A 27,533-nucleotide genomic window follows, 5' to 3' on the forward strand; every position below is an offset into this window, starting at 1 on the left:
GATGAAATAAATGAAGATTTTAACATTTTCTGAGTGGTGCTTGACTGTGCAAAACTCACCGCCAAGATGCGACAGCCCTTTTCAACACAAACTGATTTTTTTTGGCTCAGTAAAACACAGTTTGAGCTACAATTCATTTTCAAAGCACAAACTGCAAGATTATATACAAAAGCTTTGTATAAAACAAAAAAGAAGCAATAGCAACAGCCATTTATAAGAATGGTCAGACATTGGTCAGACAAACAAATAGCCCCGCCTCCAGACTAAAACCATTGGCTGAGCCACTGTTGCCATGTCAGGCTGGTCAAGATGAAACAACTGGCACAGAGCCAGTGTTTACAATTTTCACTGGAAAACTTAGACTTGTTAATTATTGGAAGAAAACCAAAAAGTTCCCACTTTCATTTAAAGAAATTAGAATTTTATAGATAACATAGGTAGTATTGGTCATAAAACAGGACTAGGAGAACGTTAAGCTTCATTTCACATGGAAGATACTTGTTTGCCGTGAAGAAATCCTCACCGCCACATTAGCTTCTTGTTATATTAAGCTATAAAATATTTATCAGATTTTTCTTTAACAAATCCCAAATGTGTTTCAAATTGATACCAGGGGATATCTGGAGTTGTATCCAAAGCTGCATGAACCGGCACGAAAAAAAAATAACCCTTAAAAACAACACAAGATTTCATGACTCATGTGTAAAGCTGACATTATAGATAAACCGATCTGTTGGGGATAAACGCTAATATCTTTAATGCGCTTATTTGCTTATTGACGCCAATCTAAAGTACATCAGAAAAACCTACAGATGTCCGCCATGTTTCATCTTTTCTCTGTTGAAAACTCAGACATAAATAAATCAGGCTCTCAGAAAGTCTCATTTACAGAAATAACCCTGAGCTTTATTTAATAATTAACAAACAAAGTGCTACTTTAAATGATGCTATCAAGCTAGTTAGAGGAGTGTTTGTGTCTTTGAATCCTTCTTAAGCTGTTAAATACACACACACACACATACACACACACACAAAATTAACAGGAAATTTCCATGTTTATCTAAACTGTTTGTTTAATAAAAATTTCCTGGGAGGAAAAAAAAAAATGGCTGTAGTTGAAGACACCTATTTATGTGTGTGCACGCCCGCCTCAATCTTTCACTGCATATCCAAGTCTCTTTCTACATCAAATATATGCATATTACTCTTTCTCTCTCTGTCTATCGGCCTGTCTTTCTGCATGTACCCTGGCAGAATATTAATGCAAGAGGGGTGAGTCAGAGGCTATACGGCCAACAGATCACTGAGGCAGAGAGGTGTGGTCAGTAGGGATTGCTTCGGATGTGTTATCCATCTCTGATTTCCCTCTGAGGTGATTTATCACTGCAAAAATCGGCAAATCATCCAGCCTTTGCGCTGCCTTAACAAGTACGATTATTTACAGATACACAGAATGTCGAAGGAAACAACATACATAAAGCTAGACCACAAAATGACTGACTGAACAACTGACAGAAAAAAAGAAAGATTGGTATAGTACTTCAAAATGACCCTGCGGTACAGACGTCGCTGTGTATAACGGACCACACACACACAAATCCTGAAATAAGCAGAATGCCTTTTCGTGTAAATAATTTGTAAACAGTTGGATTCAATATGACAATGTGTGTACAACAAAAACGTGATTATTCAAGCGATTTATACAAATTCATTCTGTAAGTTTCATGAATTAGGCCCAATGAGGTTATGTCTTCATCTGGGACTTGTTCTTCACGTGAGTGCTGGGTAAGTTTTAAGATAAACTTGACATAAACCTGTGATTTTCCATTCTTCAAAGCATACATAAAGTTTAGCCTGCTACATTAACAGATTCTCAAATCTACTCACTGTGACATGCTGACAATTCCTGTAGATGTTCCAGGGTTTTTCCTGAAACTTATCCAGCTAATATAATTTACATCGATTAAAAGTGCACTCAGCAATTTTGCTAATTAAAATAGCTTTACGCAAAGGAACTAAATGTACTTTGGAGGAATGATTAAAATAATGTACATTCACATGATTTGAAGACCCCATACATCATAGTCATCCAGAAAAAGTTATTTTGTTCTACAAGTGTCGCCATGTCATGGTCACATGACTGACCATTTCATGCAATTGACAGTTACTACTACCAAAAAAACAAGCAAAAAAAAGTGTTACCATGAAGCTTTGGAATCAAGAAAAGCTAGTCTAAAGTAATGAGGTTTAATTGTGAACGCAAACAAATGTAATCATTTTTAAAAAAAATTATACTGTTGGCGCCAATAGCCTTGTGGCTATAGCCGTTGCGCTACGTTGCGTCCCGAGTTCAAATCCCAGCCCCACCCCCTTTCTCTCCCACTTCGCTTCTTGTCAGCTCTACAATGTCCTATGATGATAATGGAAAAAAAAAGATACCAGTAGAACTGACTCAAATATCTTTCAGAACAATTTGCACATTTTAATGGCTGTCGTATGAAAACTTTATGACAATAAATGTTCCAAATTCATAAATAACATGGACAGCCTTGTTCCGGTACACAAATGCTTTATCTGTCTGCTACAAAAGCTGAATTTTGGCAGTACTCGGCTTGGGAAAGACAGGCTGCTGTTTACTGAAAGGTTTTGTCTGATGGTGTATAACAGAATTTGAGGAAAAACGCTGTCAGACTAACCACTAGTGGATGTGTACAAAAATATCAATAACTTCAATACACACACGCAAAGAAACTAACATAACCACTTCTTTTTCTCTTTTAAACGCTCTTTCCTTTTTAACTTGAACAATTTTCATGCTAATATTCATTCACCCACTTTCATACTCACTGCTCTCATTTTCCCCCCCTTTGTTTTCTTTACCTACACTCAATCACTCGGTTTAAGTATAAGAGGTATTTTTGTTGACATTTTGAGGTAAAAAGCGCCTGTAGTGGCATCTTCAGTTGAGAGCTCTCTGAGGGGAACACAACAAGTGTGACAGAAAACTCGAGGAGATGCTTCAAGCTTCTTGCCGTCAATCTCTTCAGGAGAGATTTGTATCTAATCATATTGAGCATTATCTTGCAAAGGTACTTCATGTAAAACATGGATGAACTTCATCCTCACCCCTCAAACTAGATTGCTCTTTCATGGACAGTAGAGTGTAAAGGTGAAATCTGAGGCATGGAGTCTTAGAGTTGATTGTCTAATGGCTCGTTTCCACTGAGCGGTACGGTTCGGTACAGTATGCAATTATTTCCGTTTCCACTGTCAGAAGTTGTGAATGGTACCAAAATAGCGGACCGTACCACTTTTTTGGTGCCCTTCTGTTGGGGTACCTAGCACAGCAAAGGGTACCAAAAGGGTGGAGCTAAACTCACTGCAGAACGCTGATTGGATGACTAGAATCGTCACTTTTGCGTGATACAAAGGGATAAAGCTTCTCCTTCACTCGTTCCGCTCTGCTGTCCGTGAGTGTTGGGCTTATAATTACATCAGAGTGCGCAAACACACAAAAAAAATATAACAGGTGTATTTTATAATTTTATATTTTCACACAGACAATAGCCGTTTCTCAATAGCGTTCTTGTCTGTTCTTGGTGAAACGTCATTGCCCAAAAACCCACGTAATTTTCTAAACATACTGTTAGTGTGTCATGAAATGTAGTTTTAAGAGTTTTTCTGGTGAGAATGTAGTTGTTTAAAACTCAAATCTGCAGTTTTAAAGTAAGCAAAATTTACTTTAATCTGAAAAGAGGACTTTGGACCACTGAGCAACAGTCCAGTTCTTTTTCTCCACAGCCCAGGTAAGATGCTTCTGACGTTGTCTCTGGTTCAGAAGTGGCTTGGTAGCCCTTTTCCTGAAGACGTCTGAGCGTGGTGACTCTTGATGCACTGACTCCAGCTTCAGTTCTCTCCTTGTGAAGCTCTCACAAGTACTGTACTGAACTGTACTGTACCATACCACTCAGTGGAAATGAGCCATAAGTGCCCTTACAAAAATTAACCGTGGTTTTACTACAAATTAAAGCAAAAAACATGGTTACTATAATTAAACCATGGTAACCAGGAATTAACCTTGGTTTTGCTACACTAAGCATAGTTTAACTATGGTATTTGTTGTAAAACTGTGATTATACAAATTATACAAATTATACAAAAAACATGGTTACTGCGCTTTTACTATAATAAAACCATGGTTAATTTTCATAAGGGTGGATTTTGAGAGGGAACATCGACTTAACGATGATAAACTCGAGAACGTCAAGAACATCTTAGAAGGCTACCAAAAACCTCTGTATAGCGTTTAGTAAAGTAAACAAAAAGCATTTTACTTATGTTTCATGTTTTGTTCGTTTACATGCTTAGCAATGCGCTAAAGTTTAGCTTTAGCAGCGGCACTTAGAAAACACATTGGCAAGCAAATTAAAGTCAGCATGAAATAGTGTTCGCAACCCATTTTACTTCCATAATGTAAGAAATACACCGAGAAAAATGAAGGGTAGATCATTTTATCGATTGGATCGTGAAATGTTTAGCTTTTATGACCGAGATGAATTGGAATGCTAATAGCTAGTTTGCTCTCCTCAGGTAATGAGAGTTTGTTATAGAAATGCCTAAATAGCTATTTGGCTATCAGTTAACATTATCAAATAGTCCACTTGGCAACGTTATTGGAAAAGGTAGGTCACATTAGAGCTGAAGAAAATTTGCACAAGAACGATAAACATTGTTTTCATTGAAATAATATTCACCAATGACTAGGGAACTATCACTTTAATTCCATGCTGACTTTAAAAGTGGCACGAACAAGTCAACTGGATCCACTCCAGTTAGCGTGTAAAACGTCAGCATGTAAAAACAAAAAGCAATGAAATACTAAAGTGAAAACAGGGCAGCTTTCTTGCTAAGTTCTGGTGCAGTGCTGAGTCCTGCTTTCATTGTGCCAGCATGATTTATACCTTGCTCAAAGCAGCCGTTCCCGAGAAGGACAACCTTTCTCCTTCAGCATCCAAGAAAAGTGGCAGTACTACACCCTAGGTGAAGGAGCAGTGGGCGTTCTTGCTCACATTTTGGCACTTGACATTTCAAACCAAGTTTGTTATTTCCGACCCTCGTACTCTAGTCTGCATTATTCAGAATCTTTCTTTTACTTTCCTCTGCCACACTTGTTCTTGCTTTTTGTTCCTCTCCTGGCGTTTTAATCGGCAGGTGTTGACATTTCAAAGTGCCACTCCAGGGTGCACCATCACATGTAATGTAACAGGTGGGCATCCGCTTTTTTTCTATTAGTTCATTTTTTACCCCGTTTCCTTTTAGTTCTTTACCTGACTTTGTACCATCTGTGCTAAACCTTTTAGTTAGCTAGTTTTGGAAACTGCTTGTCTACTCTAGGGTTACCTAGAGATTTGGTTTGCAGTATCAGTCGTCAGGGACAAAATCTGTCTGCTTGCTTGCTTCTAAGGTAAACTTAAAAGTGTGCAGTAGTAGCTTAGGCCTTCATTTCATCTATTGTGCTGGGATGGTGTAGGAAACGAATTGAGAGTTACCCTGCTGCTCTCAAAGCACAACAATGACTGACTACAGGCGCTGAGGAAAGCGAGAGGAAAGAAAAAGACTGTTAAACACAAGCTGCTAAAAGTGACACGGCGCAAATGGCAGGAGAAATGTCAAGGGTAACAATGAAGACGATTGTGATTCAAAGTAAAAATGACAGGGTATAAAACAAAGAATTACTCGCACAATACAGTTCTGAGTAATAATCCAACAGCTTCCAACTAATATTTGAAATTCTGCAATATAAATATAAGCTGACTTGGGCTGCTGCACCTGGCAACTCTATCTGGCTTTTTTTTTTTACAAAACCTTAGCCCTCTGATCCTTGTCTGTGCTGCCCTGGACCACTTTCTCCATAGAGACCTCAAACCCTCAGCTTCCTCACAGCAGCTGGTTGAACAATATCTTGGTTGGCCATCTTAATGCGATCTTTATAGCATCCTGCTTGCATCATGCAGCTATACAAAAATAATGTCATCTAATCCTTAAAAATCTGGGGATTTCAGTCAATCAAGACAGAAAATGACTGATAATATTTCATGCATATTATTTCCCAGTAATATTCAAGTCTTAGATTTTATACAGCTGGTATTATCTGCTTAAAAGAGCAGGATCAGCTTATTAGGGGCCCTGATAGATAATGTTTTTTTCATTGAAGACCACATAATGGGCCTTAACACTCTACTCAAATCTGGAACCATTTATAAAAGACATTCAGCCAAAATGCTTTTAGGGACAACACTGTGCACACACAGAAGCAAACCATACAAGTAATTCATCTATCCTTCTCACATGGCAGTCAGAAACTGAAGAGGGTTTCACTACGTTTGGTGGAAGAACTCCTATTTTGTAACTTTTTTTATCCTACATTCTCTCTACATTTTGCAGTACTGCAGAGATGATGGGCTTTCCTGGTGAGCTTTTCTTGGCTCCTTAAGGCGTGTTGGCATTTCGCAATCTGGTTTAATTAAAACCGCTGTCATCAAATGGCAAATCAATAAAACTGAATGCTGAGATGTGGAGGTGTTCCTAATAAAAGTGAATTAATAAAATTTAATTAACAATATGTTCTTCATAGTTTCCTGATTCCCCAGATATTTTCATTCTTTTGCAACTTCCAGAAGCTGATATGTACTATTAATACTGTTCATCATAAAGAAAAGAAAAGAAAAAGACCCACAAGCCTACCAAAGTCAGCAAAAAAAAGTCAGAGTGAAGAGAAAAAAAAAACCCAGTAATCAATTGGTGATCTTTCTTTCCCACAGGATTTCTCGACTGCTCTATAAATAACAAAAAAGGCTAGTCACTAGGAGTTGGAAGAGAGTAATAAAAAGATTGGCAATTTCAGGGAAATTTAGAGATACTGCCAAACCTTGTAGTGCCCTATCACCACAAGTATTTTGTCCAAAAGTTCCTGGAAACCTGCCATCCTAGCACTCACTAAGGCTAAAATTACCACAAATAGGAAATATCATGGTTTAGTGTCAAAAACAGTAGAATGCAAGAAGGAGCCCTTGATGAAGGACACGGTAATGACGGGCTTATGTAATTGGACATTCCCTTACTTGTACATGCTGCCATTATACAAAATGTTGAATACATAAAGCAGCAGATGCCAGGCCTTGCATAGTTGAACAAAATGGTGAATTATAAAAACAAGGTTGAACACAGGTAAAGTTTAGAAGTTTGATTAAATCCAAATCCAAATGTTGGTTCAATACACGCATAACAAAAACAACTGATAGAGGCAATACATTTTAGAAGGTTTCATATTCATTATGAAGAAAATCCAGCCACATGCAACAGAGATTTAGCAAAGTTAGCAGACCAATTGACAACCCTGAAACATATGGCGAATGTTAGCATCCAGACTTGTTCAAGGTGGGGTCCTTAGTTTTCAATGAGAGTTGCCAATTTCTGGTAACTGTTAGCGGGACAACAAAATAGAGCAGAGTTTACCTTGAACAGCAACCACCAATGAAGTGCAAACCATTATCTGCTGCCAGATACAGTTGGATAAAGGAGTCGAGTAGGAATGCCTACAAGTGCAGACACTCGACAAGCTCCAGCGATTTAATTGCTGTCAGTGTGAACAGCTTCACCCACTTACACTTTTCTCCAGTGCTTCAGTTGTGACGTTTACTCCTTGAGATAGTACTTTCATTGTTCCTATATGGGGCCCAATGGGATTTCACTGACCTAAGTGGTTCAGTCTGCTAGTGTAAAGAACATGTGTACCGTTCACCATACTGGGAATTGAAAGGCTTGAAATAGAGTTGTGTTTTTCATTCACAGGCAATATGGCAATAATGGAAGCACACTGGGCTGACGACATCGAGTCCTTGTACATGTCTCCTTTTTATTCTAAGTCATTATGCTGCAGTCTTGTCCTCAACCTAGGAGTCACCAAAAGCTTCATTTCTCTCTTTCACAGCAGGTTGTAGTCTGTCTGTTTTTCCTGTCTACTTCTCCTTTTCTTTCTCATTTGCTGTGTCACCTTTGAATCATGACCTCCAAATCCTGGTGAGTGACTCAGGTTTAACACGAGCTCTGAGCCACGTCGGCGCGGCTCAATCACTCGGCGTCATCCGAGAGAACAGATGAGGAGCGGGGCTGTGAGTCAGCCCCCGTTGAGCACCATTCACCTCCGCCTGACGAGCATCCTGCCGTAGTACCAGTCACTTGCCCATCTGAGGGTCCTCTCTCTAAATCACTCACCGTGCCGTCTATAAAACGAAGCACACAGCGTGGGGTTTTCATGAACTGGGCTGATAACATCCTTCAGACTTAATCACCGCTCTTGGGGAACCCCACAGTGATACTCGCATCAGGGAGGCAACGGAGGCAAGAGAAAGAAAAAGAGAGAATGGTATGTGAAGGAAGGAAGACTGATGACTACGAAATGGAGGATACCTGGGGAAGTTTGTAACTAAGGGAATAGGTCATGGGGGAGCTGGTCATCATCCCAAAACTGAACATAAATCATCCCTTGCAATCAGATGTTGACCGAAAGAATGAGCAACTGTGTGAAGCTTGGCATGCAGGGAGATTGACTGCTGTCTAACAGTGCCTAACAACAACATCTACACCTTTATAAGTGTGTTTTCGACTTGTATGACTATGTCTTAAAGGGCTAGTTTACCCAAAATTGAAAATTAGCCCATGTTTTACTGACCCTCAAGGCATTCTAGGTGTATATGACAGTCAAATAAAGTGCATCCTTCCATCTGTAGGATGCCTTGAGGGTGAGTAAAACATGGACTAATTTTCATTTTTGGGTGAACTAACCCTTTAATGCTGTGATAGAGTGACTCACCTTGCCTTGCATGAGCACTGTACTGCACCTTCAATGCAAGGGTGCGCCCGGGAGTTCGGAAAACATGCCCTTTACCGCCCCTTAAGAAATCCTACTTCTCAGGCTCCAAACCAGGAGCTGGGGGGAACATGCTGGAACCACCAGGAGACACCTACCTGGACCAAACCTTTCTGCACTTCTTCAACCTTTACAGTGCTGAAGCACCTCAAGGACTAATGCCCCTTTTAGCTGCTGCACTACATCCCACCTGGACATTTCATTTTGTGTCTTGACCCACATTCAACATAGGCTCATTGGAAATACGTGCCTCTCTAAACATTTCTGCAAAGCTGAAAAAAAAACACGTACCTATATGTACGAATCACTGTAGTTTCCAGTTGAAATTGACACTAAAGGCACTAAAACTTTTATTCCTTTTCACACAAAGTATGATTTACAAGTACAGAGTTTTGATTAGAAAAGCCCAATTTTCACAATTATTTTCACAACATTATGTTATGACTTCAAAACAATTTTAACATCCTGGTACTTTTGAACGCTGTCGCAACATATACAGCTTCATATGCATGAGTTTTCTAATTCAGTAGGTGTTCTCGGCAGCTCACACGATACGGCATTGCACTTGAGTGATGAAGAGCTCCGGTACAAACCCCGTGAAACTACGGTTCGACAAAACAGCTCAAATATGCATAAGGAAGTTAAAATAGCATGGCTCCATCAACAAATGCGTTTCTATATCACTTTTGCATTTGTTAATACTATCGGGTAGTTCAACACGATAGAGCATTAACCTTTAGTGACACCCCGTATATTTGAATTCTAAACAGCTGCAATACGAACCTCAAGCAGCGTAATAAAAACACAGCAATACATGCCTGTACCAATGTAATAAAAACCCGGCACGGTCACGTATTGAACGTGTGAATTAGCGCCACTCTCTGGACACTTCACTTTGAAACGGCCACGAAATGGGCAGTAAGGTACGTAATGGTGTTGCAGAAATATATATAGAGGCACTCCCTCCTCTACATACCTTTGCCAAGGTGTCAAGATTAGACCCTGCTTATAGAAAAACATCTGTTTATTCAGATTAAATAATTTTCAAAAAGACAAATACATATCTCAATACAATTCCAGAAAAAAATGTGTTGTACCTTCAAATAACACAGCACCTTCCTTGTACAGTCACTGGGGTGATATCCCATCAAGGGACAACTTTATAACTTAATTATCCCCAAACCGTTCATTGTACCAACTTACAGACACATATTACTTCACAAAGGTACTAATACACACTTTTTGGGGTAGAAAAAGCAGAAACTTGTCTCTTTAAAGGTACTGTCCTAGTGACAAGCTGGTATACCCCAAAAGGTAAAATTTTCAGTGTATAGTACTGTTTTACTAGTGCCCAATTATTATTTTTTTGTGCTCTTTAAATGGACCATTATGCACATCAAAGCTCTGGACAGTCGCTAGTGAAGAGATTGCGTGTGCCATTAAGTGTCATTAAGATGAATGGGAATGCTAACAAACATCTTTCTCTAGGTATTACAGGCCTCTTTGCTCTGTGCCTTACCTCTCAACAAATCATAAATGAAGCTGGAGACTGACGGTCTGAGGAGAAGTACCTGCCTCATTTCCATGTACTTGGCTCAAGGGCAGACACGTCACCTGTGGAGTCGGCTCCTAACGGATTCAGTCACAAACCTTTCCGTTGTACCACAGGATCCCCTTATGCTGTATTATAATACATATCTTGCTCTCGGCCGCCTTCAATTTTCCAGTAAGTAACACTCCTCCTCAGAACAGATGAGACCCAAAAACACATTTTGCTCAAAATGTGGAAATGTCTGTAGTCCAGATGGTACTTTTTTTTTTTTTTTTTCAGCCTGCACTGGGCTATATTTCATAACTATGGTCTTATCATGGCTTTTCTGACCAGCTTGACTTGTGTTTTTTTAATAGTCATAGCAAATGTTTCTTTATGAAACCTTGTAAAACCAGGACTGATTTATTTACATATCACTAATTTGTGTATACAAGCTTTGTTGAAGATGATAGTAAGTGCATTCCTTTTTACTCCCTCAGTGGTATAAGGGCAAGAATTTTTGTACTGGGTATTTCTTATTTGGCATGCAAACTTGCATCACACTTATAATAATGATTGTAATACAACTTGAGTGTTGGTGATGCCCTTTGCAACTGTTCTGAAAACCTCTGGCCATTCCTCTCCTGCGTTAAATTGCAGGATTTAGGCCAGAGGGCCACGCTAGGCCAACCAACACTTTGTATATAACCTTAGTCATCTTTCTTAACAAGTCACTGAGCATGCAACTTCTCTCACAACTTTATTTGATACCTGTAAGGCACTATTAAGCCTTGATGTCCCAGTTGAAGGCCAAAAATGGTCATCACTGGGAGCTCCAAGCGCAAAATGCTCTCAAAACAGCCTACATTTATAATGCTCTCCTGCCAGTCTTGAGTTCAGCTTATAGTAGTCTTGAACTTCACCAAAGTAGGTCACTGTTTCTAACAAATTATTTGAGTGCCGATTGATTGTCCATGGTTCTTGGCCTTCCAGAACCCATGACAGGTGTCTCAGTCACCCTCTGAGTTGCACTCCACTTCAGAAACAGCAGGGAAGTCTTGCTCTGGTTTTGAGGACTCTCGAATCTGGGGTTTTTAGCAAGCAAGTCTCAGCATGGGGTGAAACAACGGTCAAAACTGTCGCTAACAAAACTTTGTAGTCTCCCATCACTTGACTTTCTGCATCACTTTCATCTTTCCAAGTTTAGCTTTGTTCCAAGATTTATTTGCCTCTTAACTTCTGATCTGAACTTCATCATTATCTCATTGAGCCACTGGTTTTCGCAACCTTCGTAAACAACCACTCTTAAAATGACTGACAAACACTTTCCATCTCACAATAAAAAAGCAAACCAAAACAAAAAATGCTTCCATAAATATGCATATTAAATGACATTCAAATGATGCAATGACACAGATTAGAAAGATGGACTAGTTTCTATGCATTCTAATGTGATTCACCACTGAATCGCTCTGATGCACACCCCTAGTGTGAGATCTTAAAAACTGCCAGCAGCACATATCATCAATCCTGAGATGGATCCTTACAGTGCCCTTAATGTTTATAATGGAATAAACCAGCAGGCTACAGACAGAAAAAAACAGGATTTGTTGCAATATCACAAGGCATATGCGGCAAAACAATTTGGATGTTGCTGAATCTCAGGTCTCATTGTCTCAAGGTGAAAAAGCCTTACATTCATCGCCATACCCTGACTATATTCATGCAGAACACACTCTGACTGTCAGGCTTGTATCTGAAAGAGGAATCAATGGGATTTCCTCGTTGTTGTTATTGTTGCTGACGGCAGCAGAAACCAGACCAGAATAGCCGAGTGATTCACATATCGCCCTACAAACTCAGAGGGAGACCATCACCCGAATAAACAACATTAGGTCATCACTAACACTGTGATGCAAATATGGCAACAGACCTGCTTGGCAGATGGAGTGATAAACACTACTAGGTGCTAGGAGCTAAAATTGTGTCATGAGAGGAAATGAGATTGCAAGAAAGGATATAAGAGAAGCTACACTTAGCGGAAAAAAATACAATTAGGGTTGGGTGATATATTCACTATATATTCAGAATCGGAGCTGGATAGTAACTGATTACATGTTATCTTGATTATGTAATCAGATTTCAAAAATCAAGCACTCGTAACTAGATTCAATTACATTTTAAAATACTCATAATCAAACTGCAGTTACTTTTTATTGATTACATGATTGCATATTCACACAACAGCAAAAAACTGTTCATAATATTGATTATCCCTAATTCCTCTTTTTAATCTTTTAAATGTTCCTTTCTAAAATAGCCTTCCACTATTAAACATACTCAATATACATTCAGAAAGTCTTCCGGTTTTGTGGGCATTCACACAAAGACCAATCACTAGTCAGGTAGCTATAATTACACAAAACTTGAGGGCCATACAACATTTTAGCACTGGATTTACAGAAATCCTTTCAATTTTAAGAAGTGTTTTCTCAACAGTTCATCAACTACTGATGAAGGCTTTCAAATGCATTAAAACACAAATTCACATTATTTCTTATTTACAATAAATGCAGGGGTTCCCAAACTTTTTTGTCAGCAAAACCTCTTTTGCCTAGTATATTTACTTGCAGTACCCCATAAATTTTAAAGTAATAAGTTAATAATTAAATAACACATTTGCATGTTCACAGTTCTCTGATGTAAACTCATGAACACCCTGCAGTTCCTTCACAAACCCCAGTTTGGGAAACCTTGACAATTTAATGTTTAATGTACTTCATGTTGTTGATAATGAATGGAATACATTTTCTTTTCTTTGCATTTTTATCAATGTGGTAAAATATTATGCTATTTAAATCAATGTGATAAATGAGTAAGGCCAAAAGTAATCTAAAATCAGAAAGTACTCTGAATATATTACCAAAAATGTGTAATGTAATGGATTACGTTAAGAACTACAATTTTTGTAATGCAATTTGGATACAGTAAAGGACTACAATTTTCACGTAGCTCTGTATATTCAAACTGATTTTAATTCACAGTTCATTTGGTCATTATATCTCAGATTTAAACTTTAGGTCGCAAAAATGTCAGTATAGTTTTTTGATTATCTTTTGTGAATCATTTCAAATTGTCTCTGATAACATTCACTCTTATCATCATTTGAAATGTTTCTGAATTAAATATTAATATAAGAAGTAGTTTCATTATGTTGACATGTAAATGAAAGATTAAATAGTATCTGTTTATTAGGGACAAAGTGTTGAACACATTATTTAAAACACTTAGGCCCGGGTTCACAGACAGGGCTTAGACTACGCCAGGATTAGGCCATAGTTCAATTAGGACATTAAGTAAGTTTTATAAATGTGCTTAGAAAAAAACATTACTGGTGTTCATCTCGAGACAAAACAAAGGCACTGATATATTTTAAGATCAGTCAGTGAAAGATTCTTTCACTTGAAACAGCTACGATTTACATTTTAGTCTGAGACTAGGCTTAAGCCTAGTCTGTGAAACTGGGAGTATATTGAAAAAAAGTATATCGGTATATTGACAATTACCAACTGACATATCAATATGTATAATTGCTCAGTCCTGAAACATAAAATGTACAGTAGTGGTTAATTTCAGTATTATTTATGACTGCTTTCAATAAAATGTTAATAAAATAATCACAAAATAAAAAATTAAAACACTTTTGCAAACCTAGCCACATGTTAGCTACAAGTAAAATGTGCAAAACCCATTTGAAATCAATATAGCAATAAAGCTACAAAGCAAAATCAAGCAGTAAGTAAAAGTGTGCTTACCTTGAACTCACAGTTATTGGCTGGTACCAATCACTCATTTACATAAAACTCAGCATTTCCTAACTTTTTAATGCTCTGTAGTTTCGCTCTGCTTTCACTCCCAATGTACCTTGGCTTCCATAGAGAATGAATTGAAAAGCCTTGCTCACGATCCACTCATGCCGCATTAGTGGACAAGTACAGTATGAGTATGTTGGAAATATGGATTGCAAGATTGGCTTCTGGAATGCTTCAGCAATAACTCCTACTGTTACAAAGAAAAATCCTTTTAGTTGCGACTGTCAGCTGTTTGTCTGCCGAGGTGAAGCGGGTGAGGTAGGGGGTGGGTTTGCTGTTCGTGACATTTATAGCCAGTTAAACAGCATTACAGCATGCAATTTGTTCATGACAGCGATCAAAGCAACTCGCCCTCAATGGGAGCTCGAGAAGATAACGAAATTGGGGCAGAGATGCTCCAAGCTAACAGCTACGGACAACAGTGAACCGAAGAGTACAAAAGCCTTTGAAATGCACACTAATGGATACACACTCTGCTGTTTGGGTACAAAATAGAAAGCTTTCCATACAAATTAGACAGCGTCCAATCCGCCATTCCACCAACAAAGAGATGTCTGATTAGTCAAAGGGAAATTCTGGAATGAGAAATGTATATAGGCTTATTTGTTAGCATTGAAGAAATATATTAGCCTACACACTATTTCATCAAAGATATGAACTGTTCATCCTTCTTGTTAGCCAATGTTGTTTTCTTTATCACAATAGCTTTAGTTAAACAGCCTGTTCAAAAGACTGTTGACACTGCTGATGCAAACTGAAAAAGAGCGACTAATCATCAGATAGAGAGAATACTAATTATCTTTGTAAGTATTTCTACTTAAATGCTAAAAATCGACTACAGAAGTGCATATGTTTGCAAACTGAATATCATCAAACTTCATTACAAGTTAGCTTAAACTAGTTAGCTATTCTGGAACTTCAACGGATGTTAAAGCAACTCTAGCAAAACAGCACACTTGGATGCGAATGAACAAATTTAGACTTCACAAAAGAAAACAAGGTAGCATTGTTCACAACACAGTATGAAACAGACCACAAAGAAAAAGGAGAAAAATGTAGCTTGGGGATGTTTTTGCTACAAAATGATCTTAATACTGCTATGTCATTGAACCACACAGTGTAACGCTGTATATCACTACCTCTTTCTCTCTATCACATCACATTTCCACCATCTGAAATGACTATATACAGGCTGTTGATGAAAATCCCGATTGTACCTATGTTTTGAGTTATTACCGCAGCGCCTACCCGCCAAAACTCATTTCTCCCAACGCTCGGAGAGAGGAAAAATGTTTGGAGGCCTTCAGGCAAAGATTCTAAGGAAACGGTTTACATGAAAGCCAAGCCTGGGCCTGTTTGGGTGTAAGCTGCCACAGCCTTCCACAGCCTAATGAACTAGCTAAGCATGCTAAGCCTCTGGCAAGTTCAGCGTTTGGAGTTAAATATTAAGCGTATATCATAACCTTCAGAAAAACAATAACAGTTCTCTCACTTACAGTTTAAAATTACCACAAAACTGCTATTGCAACCTATCTTACTTCCATTTCTGAGTGAAACAGCACCAAAACAGTGGCTAGCTTATGAATAGCAAAGTAAGCTAGCAAGTTCATTAGAATTACAAATCAGTTCTAAGCTGGAAAACTAAGACTTTGAGCCATTTTCTTCCCTATTCTCTGAGGTAAATTTTAATCTCACAACCCTGTATCTCCTGACAGACTATATCCACAAACTGTGTACGTTTGAGTTAGCATTATGGCTAAAGAAACCCTGAGGTGCAGACAGGATCTTAACAAATGTATTTCATATTTCCGTTAACACAGAGCATTTGGTTCATAACACAGATGGGGGTGACAATTTTTGAAAAATGAGTTTTAGCACTATCAGCAACCAGAACTGGAGACCAACACATTAGCTAGTGTTTTCAAACAGACAGACGACTCCAATGGAGCATTTAACAGCCTCCTGCTCCTTCTAAAATGACACTGACTTAATATGTTTACCCACAAAAAACACAGTCCAGACAGCTGTTTTCATTAAGGTCATCAAGCTTCAAAAAGGATACAAAAAGTCATAAAACATCATAAAATATGACTTCAGCCAAACTTTATGCCATTGTTCAGTGAAAATCTTAACATCCACATCCTATAACACCCTAGCTCACCTCATCATATTCATAGCTCATGACAGAAATAGTAATTTGTAAATGAATCATTGTTTTGATTAAAATCTTTTCAATTAATCAGTAGCTCCATAACCATCTAAATGATTCAATCAAATCAGACTGATTGGTTGTTCTAATTTTGTGTTTTAATATTTTTATTTGGAATTTCACAAAGTAAAATTCTTTTGCAATTGCACTTTTTATATTATTGAAACAAAACGTAAAACTTTAGAAATGACAAAATATTTTTTTCTTTAATTAATTATTCTGACTCAGTGATTCACTGTTAGCTCATTGGAGATTATCACTGAAAAATAATTAATGAATTTTTGGGTTAACTGTTACTGCAATATGTTTATTTACAAACGTGCCACTATGAGTCCAAGCAGTCAGTGTGTTAATTAATAGTAACTGTGAAATATTATCACTGGGGACACAGCAAAAATACACTAAAATACATTCCAAACCACACTCCTGTTTTCTAAACTCCTCCATTTTTCCCAGTTTTTATATACTATCAGCCATAAAATGAAAGTGAAAAATGTCATTTGTCACCAAGCCAATCCCAGAGTCCTCATGACGATCATGAAGGAAATCACATTATGACTCCCCTGTCATCTGTGGGCCACCTGTAGGCCTGCGCCTTATTCATAAAACATTATTAAGACATTAGTCATAGAGCCATAATAGAGGAACCCACAGTCAACGTTATATCAACAGTAGAGCATCTGCTGCAGTTATTGTCATTCAACGTGACAGTGCATGTATGCATCACTTGTGCTTATCAAAATACAATTTCAAAAATGTCTGAAGTCATGAAGAATTGTGTTTGATTTGCTTCAAGTCAACAGTGGGAAGCTATATGCTGCAATACATAAATCTCTTTCCTTCCTTAAAGCTGAAGTGTCATTTTTCTCAATGTAAAAACGGCCCTTTTTTGAGTGGCCCCTATAAGATTATTTGGGGTTTGTGTTCCTTTGAAAGGACATTCAGGAAGCTCTGGGAACGGCTCACCTCAAATTTATTTGTCATTAGACTGCAAAGACAACAACCGATCTGGCATCGACAACAGTGGGATTATGTCATAATAGGAAACAACGTTCTGAATTCAAATTACATTGATTCATTTTCACTGTCTGTCCTTTTCTCTGTGGGACGAGAAGCTTTTCTCACACTAATAATGTTTTTCACAAAGTGTCCTCTCCTTGGAGACAATCTTTGGAAGGCTTATGTTGTGTCGGCTCGATTATTCTATTTGTCATGGATATTTATTACAAACACATTGTAAATGATTAGTGTGTGTTGTCTAGGTAAAAAGCATGTCAATTTTTCATGTAATCATTGTGATGCACACAGTTCACCTAAAAACAAATCTGGAATTATTTATTCACCCTCATGTGATTCCAAACCTTCCGAGACTGGCTTTCAAAGAACCATAACAAGATTACTTCAGAAAAATAACTGAAGTAAGGTTAAAAGAACCACGTAAATATTTTACAATTTTTTTTTCTTTTATTGGAAGAAATTCAATCAAAAATTCTCTGCTCCATCAGACATGATTTTATTCTTTCAACCAAATAACAAACTGTTGCCATCATGAACTATCAATAAAACCATTTAAAAAATGTTTTTAAAAATAAAATAAAAATATTAGATGAAAAAAAAAGTATTTAAAAATTTAAACTTTCACCTTGGCAACTTACTGAAAAAAAATTAATAAAAACAAAATTATTACAAAAACCATTTCAAAATACTAATATATGCTGTAATAGTACATAACATTGAAATCACGTTACTAATGAAACAATTTATTTTAAGCTAATAAAAAGCTATTTTATGGTGCATTTATGACTTTTTGGAGCTTGTCAGATGCATCACTATAAACTGCACGGAAAAGAGCTTTGTGAAGAACCAACATAATAAGGGTGACTAAATGACAACAATTTTCATTCTAGGGGTAAACTATCCCTTTGAGATAAATGCGTAAAGCATATTCCGGCTAAACTGGTACAATTGAAAAGTACTAAAATCCCACATTATTTTATTCAACTTTGACTACTCTGATATTTTAGAAGAAATGATATTCTTATTAACAGAAAATCGGGCCATCTTATATAACATCAAAGCACAGGCGTCGTCGTCTATCAATGTTATTCCTTCCCTCTCTTTGTACATCCGTAGGTGTAATTTTAGCCATTATAGAAGCTTTCCAAAGGCGTTCATGCATTTCAACGCTTCTGATGAAAGTCTCATTTAAAATAATAGCCACCTTCCATCCGTCTCCATATTGAGTATTCCGCCCACCTTTCTAGTGAATAATGCAATTATTGACTATTGGCTGTTTCATTTAAGCGAGTCATTAGTATTCCTACGCCATATTTCAGACTGTAGCCAATTCTGAATATCAGTGTATCTGTCTTTTTGTTTCTGTGATGTATTCTCTCCTCTCTTTCCACACCACAGCCGTGTCAAGGGAACCCAAGATGCTTCTAATTACAGCAAGACAGCAGCTTCATTAGCCAGGAGTCCTGCTGAAGAGATTTACACTTCAAAGGACAGCGAGAGAGAGCAAGGGACAGAGAGAGAAAGAGAGAGCACTGGGTGGGGAGGATACTTAGAATGACAGAAGCCAAGAGAACAAGTGTTGAAAGACACCGGCTGCACAAGGGATACTAGGGATCGGAATGCCGAACATAAGGTGTGAACGTACAGTACAAAGAAAAAAAGAGAATGCAAAGAGCTAAGAAAAAAGAACTGGAAACTGTTTAAAGGGAAAGTTCAAGTTCTATCACCATGTACTCACCCTCAGTGCTCAAAGTGGGATGGAACGCAGTAAAAAACATAAATTTTAATATTTAGCACACTGCCACTTCTCACATATTGCCAATACTGTGCTACTCAGAATCAAAGTGTCAGCATCACTGTCCGTGAACAGCAAAAGCTACCCAGCGGTACTAACAGGCAATTTGAAAACATATTTTTCATTGTAGAAGTTTCAAATGTAGTAATAATGCCATGGACCGTTGGCTGAACGTCTGATGCATACAGCACACAAAATTGGAAACATCTCAGGAGTTTTAAAGTAGTCATCTGATTGGTTGGATTCTACAGGATTTCCGAGAAACGCCTGTTGTCGCATTCTTTAACTTTCTGCTTGGAAACAAAGACGCTGTGATGCCAAAAACTGGAAGAAGAAATCCGCCATGTTTACAACTGTGACAATGAGAGCTAATCAGGATCAACTAAACACTGGATTTTCAAAAGTATGTAAAATATGTGAAGTTCACGGCATAGACTCTTTAAAATATGTCCAAGAGTTTTACACACCAGTCTGTTATTGTGGGGACATTTCCACGCCCCTAAACATGATTGGTTGCTTCACCTGTTACGTAACATGGCCACTTGGGTGGGCCTTGACCATTCAAAGTGGCCATGGTTCCCAGACCTTCTCCTGTCAGTCTGAAGGTCTGACTATGCGATACTAACCCTGATGCACACAAATTATATAATATCCCGAAAACCAGTTTCCAGCGTATGAAAGTGTGTTTTTTGGTGATTCAATCGCAAGCTGTCAATCGAGACGCATTTATCTTTTCCAGCTGGTACCACTTGTGGTTGGATTTCGGTTTCACGGGAGTGCTAATTTTGGTGTCAATTTTATTTAAAGAACCACAAATCATTGCCATGAGTTTGCTAAGGTGATACGATACCTCAGCACTAGGGGTGGGCGATATACTGGTAGACACGATTAACTGGTAGAAATTTGTCGAACCAGTTGAGATTTTGGACTATTGTCTCTATCGCCGTTACACGCCGTTGACACGCAAGCAGCAGCAAAAGTCTTTGCAAGTATTCTCATAAACACAGTAATTTAGGTCTTATGTGAAAGCAAACAGCTGAGAAAGAAAACACATGTGTAACAGTATATTGGATCTGGGTAGCTCTTAAAGTTACAGCAGTCTAATATTCCGATTCGCTTTCATTTATGTTAATCAAACAACAAAAGAGAAAATCTCTCACTGCTCTTTACTAAATCACTTTTGTAACTTTAAGAAGAAATATATATTTAAATTTACACAGCAGTGTTTTATACATTTGATTACTTTATACAAGCATTTCTTTCATTTTTTATTTATTTATTTTTTTAATCGCTGACTATTTACTTGTCTTCAGTGAGCTTCAGTTGTTTTTTGTTTTTTTTATTTAGGCTAGCGGTAGGTTTTTTTTTGTGATATTGACACTGGATTGAAGAATTATGACATTTCTATAGTATCGAACATTTTGATATCCTAAAGACCTTATTTAAAGCAAAAATAACTATATCGTGACATATACTTTTACAGTGAAATAAAATTACTCATATCATGATATAATATTTTGATCATATCGCCCACCCCAACTTAGCACCCTCACAGCAATGAGCAAACAACCAATTCAAATACCTTAGCAACCACCCAACAATGTCCTAGCAAAAACTCACCCTCATCAACCCCACAGAAATGAGCTACAGCCAATATAAACCCCGCCCAGCAACCATTAAACACCCTAACAACTTCAAATACAAATAAACAATCCAAACGCCTTGGCAACCACATAGAAACAACCTAGCAACCACCATACACTAGTATCTCTGTGGCATGTTTTAGACAAGCAAACACTCACATTGTAAAACTCAGACAAGTTTTAGAATCCAAAAAGTCTAATAAGGCTGAAAATAAAGTGTTTACTGAATGTTTTCTTTTAGAAAAAACAAAAACACTATCAAATTTCTGTCAAGGAAGCAGCCCTGAATTAGTAGAGAAAATGTTCCCTTGTCGAAGCCTGAAAGTGTGGAAACAGGATGAAGGCCCGTGTGCTAACGATCCATTGCTGTGTCATTCCTCCACTCTTTGTTCCTGCTTCACTTTTATTTCTTTCATCCTTTTTCAGTTTGCAGCTTCTCGGCAGTGCACTTCTGCCTCTCTTGCCTTCTTTTTGAGTCCTTAGAGATTTAAGAGCTTTTGATCAGATTTGTTAGAGGCCTTTCCTGTCGTTCTCTCACTTTTCCCGCCCCCTCTTTCTCTCTGATTCCATGGACACTCCTTGCTCCGTATGTTATTTCTTTTTCCCCATCTCACTTTCGTTTCTATTTGCCTGTTCTCTTATTGGTCTTGCGTTTTTATTTCCTGCACTCCTTTTCACCAGCAATACTGATGAAATTATTACATGCATTGTTTCATGTGTGTCTCTCTTTCTTCCCTGAGGAATGGATGAAGCACAAGAGAACAAAGTTGCTCTTTTTCATGACAGCAAATTTGCTCTTTTTCATGGCAGCCAATAACTATGGATAATAAAGTTTGCAATCATTGAGTAATTGGAAACTCATAATGAATCCAATCTACTTTTAAAAACCAGAAATTTGAGAAAAAAAAAAAAAGACGGACGGACGTTTTTTTTGCTAGACTTGTCAAAGGTAAGTGAATTTACCACTCAAATACTATTTATCAACCATTAAACTGTATTCATTTTCATTAGAAAGACTTTTTCATTGACATGCTTATATGTAATATTTAATAAATTCAATAAAGTACTAAAAAAACATACACACACTTACTGAAATAAGGCTGAAGTAATAAAACTGAAAAAAGCTTAAAAAGCTAAAATAAATAATAGCATATTAAATATTCAATCACATTTTGCACACATATTTGGGACAGAATGCATTTTTGCTTTGAAAAACAATGGGTAAGTAGTTCAGTGGAAACATTTTTTCTTTTTCTTTTTTTAAACAGAAATCCATTTCACAGAATTCCACAATTTTCCCTTCAAAAATAAAAGCAGAAATTGTTATAAAAGTCCATAAATTCTGTCAATAAAACTGGAATAGTTGGTCACTAAACACTACATAATGAAGTGTGGTCTTGTTGCTTTATAATGAGTCCACGCACGCTTATCTCTCACTGTGTGAGCCGGTGTGTGCGTCAACCCACCATTTTCTATGCATCAGCAGAGTGGAAGGAGTGCAATGTAAGGAACCTTGCTCTTTCCTTCCTCGTCTTATCTATCGCTCCCTCTCTCCTCCTTCCAGTCGTGACTGGCACAGCTCCAGCCACCTACCCTCCCAAGAACCGCTCTTTCACTGAGAGGCAAGAACAGAGAACAAGGTCTAACGCATAAAGGTCTAAACAAGCACCAAGCCACATATTCAACAGTTTCAAAAGATATGAAATATTGCTAAGAGGTTGCTCTTTCTTAGCTCAGAACAGTTATGACTCATTTAACAGGGTCATATCATATTTTCTGTGGTCCTTCTGGGATAAAAAGAACTTGAGGTACTATAGACATACTGTACTGTAACTTGCAGCCCAAAAAAGAGCATTTCTTGGCTTAACTAAGCAAAAAATGAATAGTTCTGAACTTGCAACTGTTTAGTGTCAGATAGATACGTTTATACATCAATGACATGCAGTGGCCTAGTAGCGCACAACAAAAATCACCACAACAAAATGCATAGGACTAATTTTGTTGTGTTGTGCTAATTTTGTTGTGCATGCAGCTCGTTTCCATTGTCTTGTGCTAATTTCGTTAAGTTGCAGCTTGTTTCCGTTGTGTTATGCTAAATTCATTGTGTTCTGGTTTGTTTCCTTTGGATTGCAACTTGTTTCCGTCGTGTTGTGCTAATTCCGTTGTGTTGTGGCTTGTTTCAGTTGTGTTGTGCTAATTTTGTTGTGTTGTGGCTTGTTTCTATTGTGCTAATTTCGTTGTGTTGTGCTAATTTTGTTGTGTTGTGCTAATTTTGTTGTGTTGTGGCTTGTTTCTATTGTGCTAATTTCGTTGTGTTGTGCTAATTTTGTTGTGTTGTGGCTTGTTTCTGTTGTGTTATGGCTTGTTTCTGTTGTGTTGTGCTAATTTTGTTGTGTTGTGGCTTGTTTCTGTTGTGTTGTGCTAATTTTGTTGTGTTGTGGTTTGTTTCTGTTGTGTTGTCGAGATTTCGTTGTGTTGTACACTACTGGGCCACCGTAATGGTGCCTATTGGTTGATCAAAGACTTTGGCTGCCAAAAAAGATTGGAAAGATGCTACTACTCCTGAACAAAACACAACAAAAAAACAAAACTAACCAAACCAAACTGAAACAACACAAAGGAAAGCTAAGCTAAGCAAAGCAAAACAAAACAAATCAAAACACAAAACAAAACACAAAACAGCAGTTAAAAGGTTTCCAAAAACGTATCAGTGCTCGTTCTGGCCTGTGTGTAGCACCTACAGCTCTGCATATTCTTCTTAGAGATCACAATGTTATAAACGTATGGTTGAAATATATTTTTAACATGATTCCTGATCATTTTAAGCTGGTTTTGACAGTTTGTGCAGCACATTTTGGTACAGGCCATTCTGTGAATGTGTAAAATTGTTCTATGACTGTAGAGGCTGTAACAAAAGCTGTTTTGCAGATGTAAAAACAGACGGTTTAATTCTGAGAGACAAAGAGAGGGTGAAAAATGGTTGTGAAAAACTAAAATAGGACTGTGATTGGCAAAAAAATAATACATACACAACAACAACAAAAAATTACATCATTTTTGTGAAATGTTATTTTTACATGCAGCAAAATATAGGTCTATTAAAGCTAAACAAAGATTAAAGTGGATAGCATAAGCATAACTCAAATAAATCTTAGACGTATTTGAAGAAAAAGGTTTGAGTAAATGCTGTGTTTTCTGAACTAGCTTACCTCTTACCATGTCTAAAATACAACCACTTCATTTGTGCCATTTGGGAGTTGCAATTTATTCTGTTTTCCTTTTTCTTTCACTATGTATTTTGCAAGGGATTCCCAATTACACCTGATCCTGAAATGATCATGAATCAGATATATATGCATTCTGACAAAATACCACTAGTGAGAAACTAGAAGACCAGGGAGACCAGAAAACAAGGACCAAAAACACACACAGTGGCTGAACTTGACTTTAGTTTTAATAGACTCCACCATGGGTCACTGTTGTAATGAGCATGCTGTAGAATGAAACAAGAATGTAATGTTCGAGCTTTCCATTACAGCCATTCATCTCGTTAACTGTCTTGTCAGCACAGTCTAATTTAAGCAAAATACACCGACTCTGATCGCCATGTTGCTTGGTAACTAAAACGGTGGCCTGGAAGATCGCCTCTATAAAAATAATCATTTGCTTTGACCTGCGATAAGGAGTTATGGATAGAAAGAATTCATGAGAGATGGCAAACAAAACTGCCATTAATATAATCATAATTTATTAAGGAATTTTGATATACTAGATGGATTTGAATCACTGATATATACAGTGGGGCAAAAAAGTATTTAGTCAGCCACCAATTGTGCAAGTTCTCCCACTTAAAAAGATGAGAGAGGCCTGTAATTTTCATCACAGGTATAACTCAACTATGAGAGACAAAATGAGAAAAAAAAAATCCAGAAAATCACATTGTAGGATTTTTAAAGAATTAATTGGTAAATTCCTCGGTAAAATAAGTATTTGGTCACCTACAAACAAGCAAGATTTCTAGCTCTCACAGACCTGTAACAACTTCTTTAAGAGGCTCCTCTGTCCTCCACTCGTTACCTGTATTAATGGCATCTGTTTGAACTCGTTATCAGTATAAAAGACACCTGTCCACAACCTCAAACAGTCCAACTCCAAACTCCACCATGACCAAGACCAAAGAGCTGTCAAAGGACACCAGAAACAAAATTGTAGACCTGCACCAGGCTGGGAAGACTGAATCTGCAATAGGTAAGCAGCTTGGTGTGAAGAAATCAACTGTGGGAGCAATTATTAGAAAATGGAAGACATACAAGACCACTGATAATCTCCCTCGATCTGGGGCTCAAGCAAGATCTCACCCGTGGGGTCATAATGATCACAAGAACTGTGAGCAAAATCCCAGAACCACACGGGGACCTAGTGAATGACCTGCAGAGAGCTGGGACCAAAGTAACAAAGGCCTTAAATCCTGCAGTGCCAGACGTGTCCCCTGCTTAAGCCAGTACATGTCCGGCCCGTCTGAAGTTTGCTAGAGAGCATTTGGATGATCCAGAAGAGGATTGGGAGAATGTCATATGGTCAGATGAAACCAAAATAGAACTTTTTGGTAAAAACTCAACTTGTCGTGTTTGGAGGAGAAAGAATGCTGAGTTGCATCCAAAGAACACCATACCTACTGTGAAGCATGGGGGTGGAAACATCATGCTTTGGGGCTGTTTTTCTGCAAAGGGACCAGGACGACTGATCCGTAAACGAAAGAATGAATGGGGCCATGTATCGTGAGATTTTGAGTGAAAACCTCCTTCCATCAGCAAGGGCATTGAAGATGAAACGTGGCTGGGTCTTTCAGCATGACAATGATCCCAAACACACCGCCTGGCAACGAAGGAGTGGCTTCGTAAGAAGCATTTCAAGGTCCTGGAGTGGCCTAGCCAGTCTCCAGATCTCAACCCCATCGAAAATCTTTGGAGGGAGTTGAAAGTCTGTGTTGCCCAGCGACAGCCCCAAAACATTACTGCTCTAGAGGAGATCTGCATGGAGGAATGGGCCAAAATACCAGCAACAGTGTGTGAAAACCTTGTGAAGACTTACAGAAAACGTTTGACCTCTGTCATTGCCAACAAAGGGTATATAACAAAGTATTGAGATTAAATTTTGATATTGACCAAATACTTATTTTCCACCATAATTTGCAAATAAATTCTTTAAAAATCCTACAATGTGATTTTCTGGATTCTTTTTTCTCATTTTGTCTCTCATAGTTGAGGTATACCTATGATGAAAATTACAGGCCTCTCTCATCTTTTTAAGTGGGAGAACTTGCACAATTGGTGGCTGACTAAATACTTTTTTTGCCCCACTTTACACTACCTGTCAAAAGTTTTTGAACAGTAAGATTTTTAATGCTGATTTTATAGATTTCTCTTCTGCTCACCAAGCCTGCATTTATTTGATCCAAAATACAGCAAAAACAGTACAATATTTAAACATTTGAATAAATATAATTTGTTGGCTAAGACTAGCAGAAAAGACTGAAAATGCTTGCAATAAATGTATGTTTGTTTATGATGCTCGTTTGCATACTGCCGTGTCGCCAACTGTCACTGCACCTTGCCAACGCTCCCTGAAAATGATTGACTTCAGTTACTTTGTCACTGAAAATGGCTATAAATGTGAACAATCTAAAAAGAAAAAGTCAGTCCACCTACATAATTATGCATATATTTAAGGGGTGAAATTGAATCGTGTCTGAGTGCTCATAAAAACAGCAACATACCAGCCTGCAGTCTGTGCGTGATGAACCGAAACTGAACTGCTGTACAGGCGGCAGACAGCCGTTGTTCTGCATCCAGTCAAGCATCTCCACGGCCTCTGGTTTAAAATGATTAAGCACTGCATAAAATGGAACAAATCTCGCTGTCTGGCTGACAAGCCCTGCTCGACATATCATAAACCTGCATTGTTGCATTCATTAACCGCAGCTTGTTATGTGGTGTGGAAGAAATCTGCGGGGAGAACAGGCAAAGGATTTTGTCTTATTAAGCAGTGGTTGGATATCCAGCTGCGCAGTTTTAAGACCACTACAATGGATGGTAATTGTAAAGAGGCCTGACAGTGGAGAACTGCTGGCGACTGCAGAATGAACCTGCCGTGAGCTTGGTGCAACCTCACCTACTGGACCACTCGCAATTAAATTCCATTGAAAGCCGGGAAGTCTTTTGTTCTGAGAGATTTTATGGAGCTTGATTCAAGTATCAAATTCATTTCCTACAATTCCTTAAAAATATATACAAATAAGTAAATTGTGGATATATACAAATGCACACAGCTATAAAACTAATGTGGAATTCATATCAAAATGTTTTGTCCAATCGGAGCACATTATTATTGAGATGTACTTTCTTTTTCTTTAGGAGAGCCATCTGAGGAGGAAGAGACTTACAGGAGTAGCTCATCTAAATATTAAAAATTGCATCTATGGTGTAGATGAGTTTGTTTCTTCATCAGAACAGCTTTGGAGAAATTTAGCATTACATC

General features: G+C 37.8%; 1 protein-coding gene across 1 annotated transcript in view; it reads right to left on the reverse strand.

Moving 5' to 3' along the window:
* The window catches only part of elfn2a (extracellular leucine-rich repeat and fibronectin type III domain containing 2a), a 136,827-nt gene that overhangs the window by 22,876 nt on the left and 86,418 nt on the right, over positions 1 to 27,533 (reverse strand). The window contains 1 exon segment of the mRNA XM_058760212.1: positions 22,463 to 22,611. The gene's annotated coding sequence lies outside the window, so the exon portion shown is untranslated.

This window comes from Onychostoma macrolepis, chromosome 22, assembly GCF_012432095.1.
Source record: "Onychostoma macrolepis isolate SWU-2019 chromosome 22, ASM1243209v1, whole genome shotgun sequence".
NCBI lineage: Eukaryota > Metazoa > Chordata > Actinopteri > Cypriniformes > Cyprinidae > Onychostoma > Onychostoma macrolepis.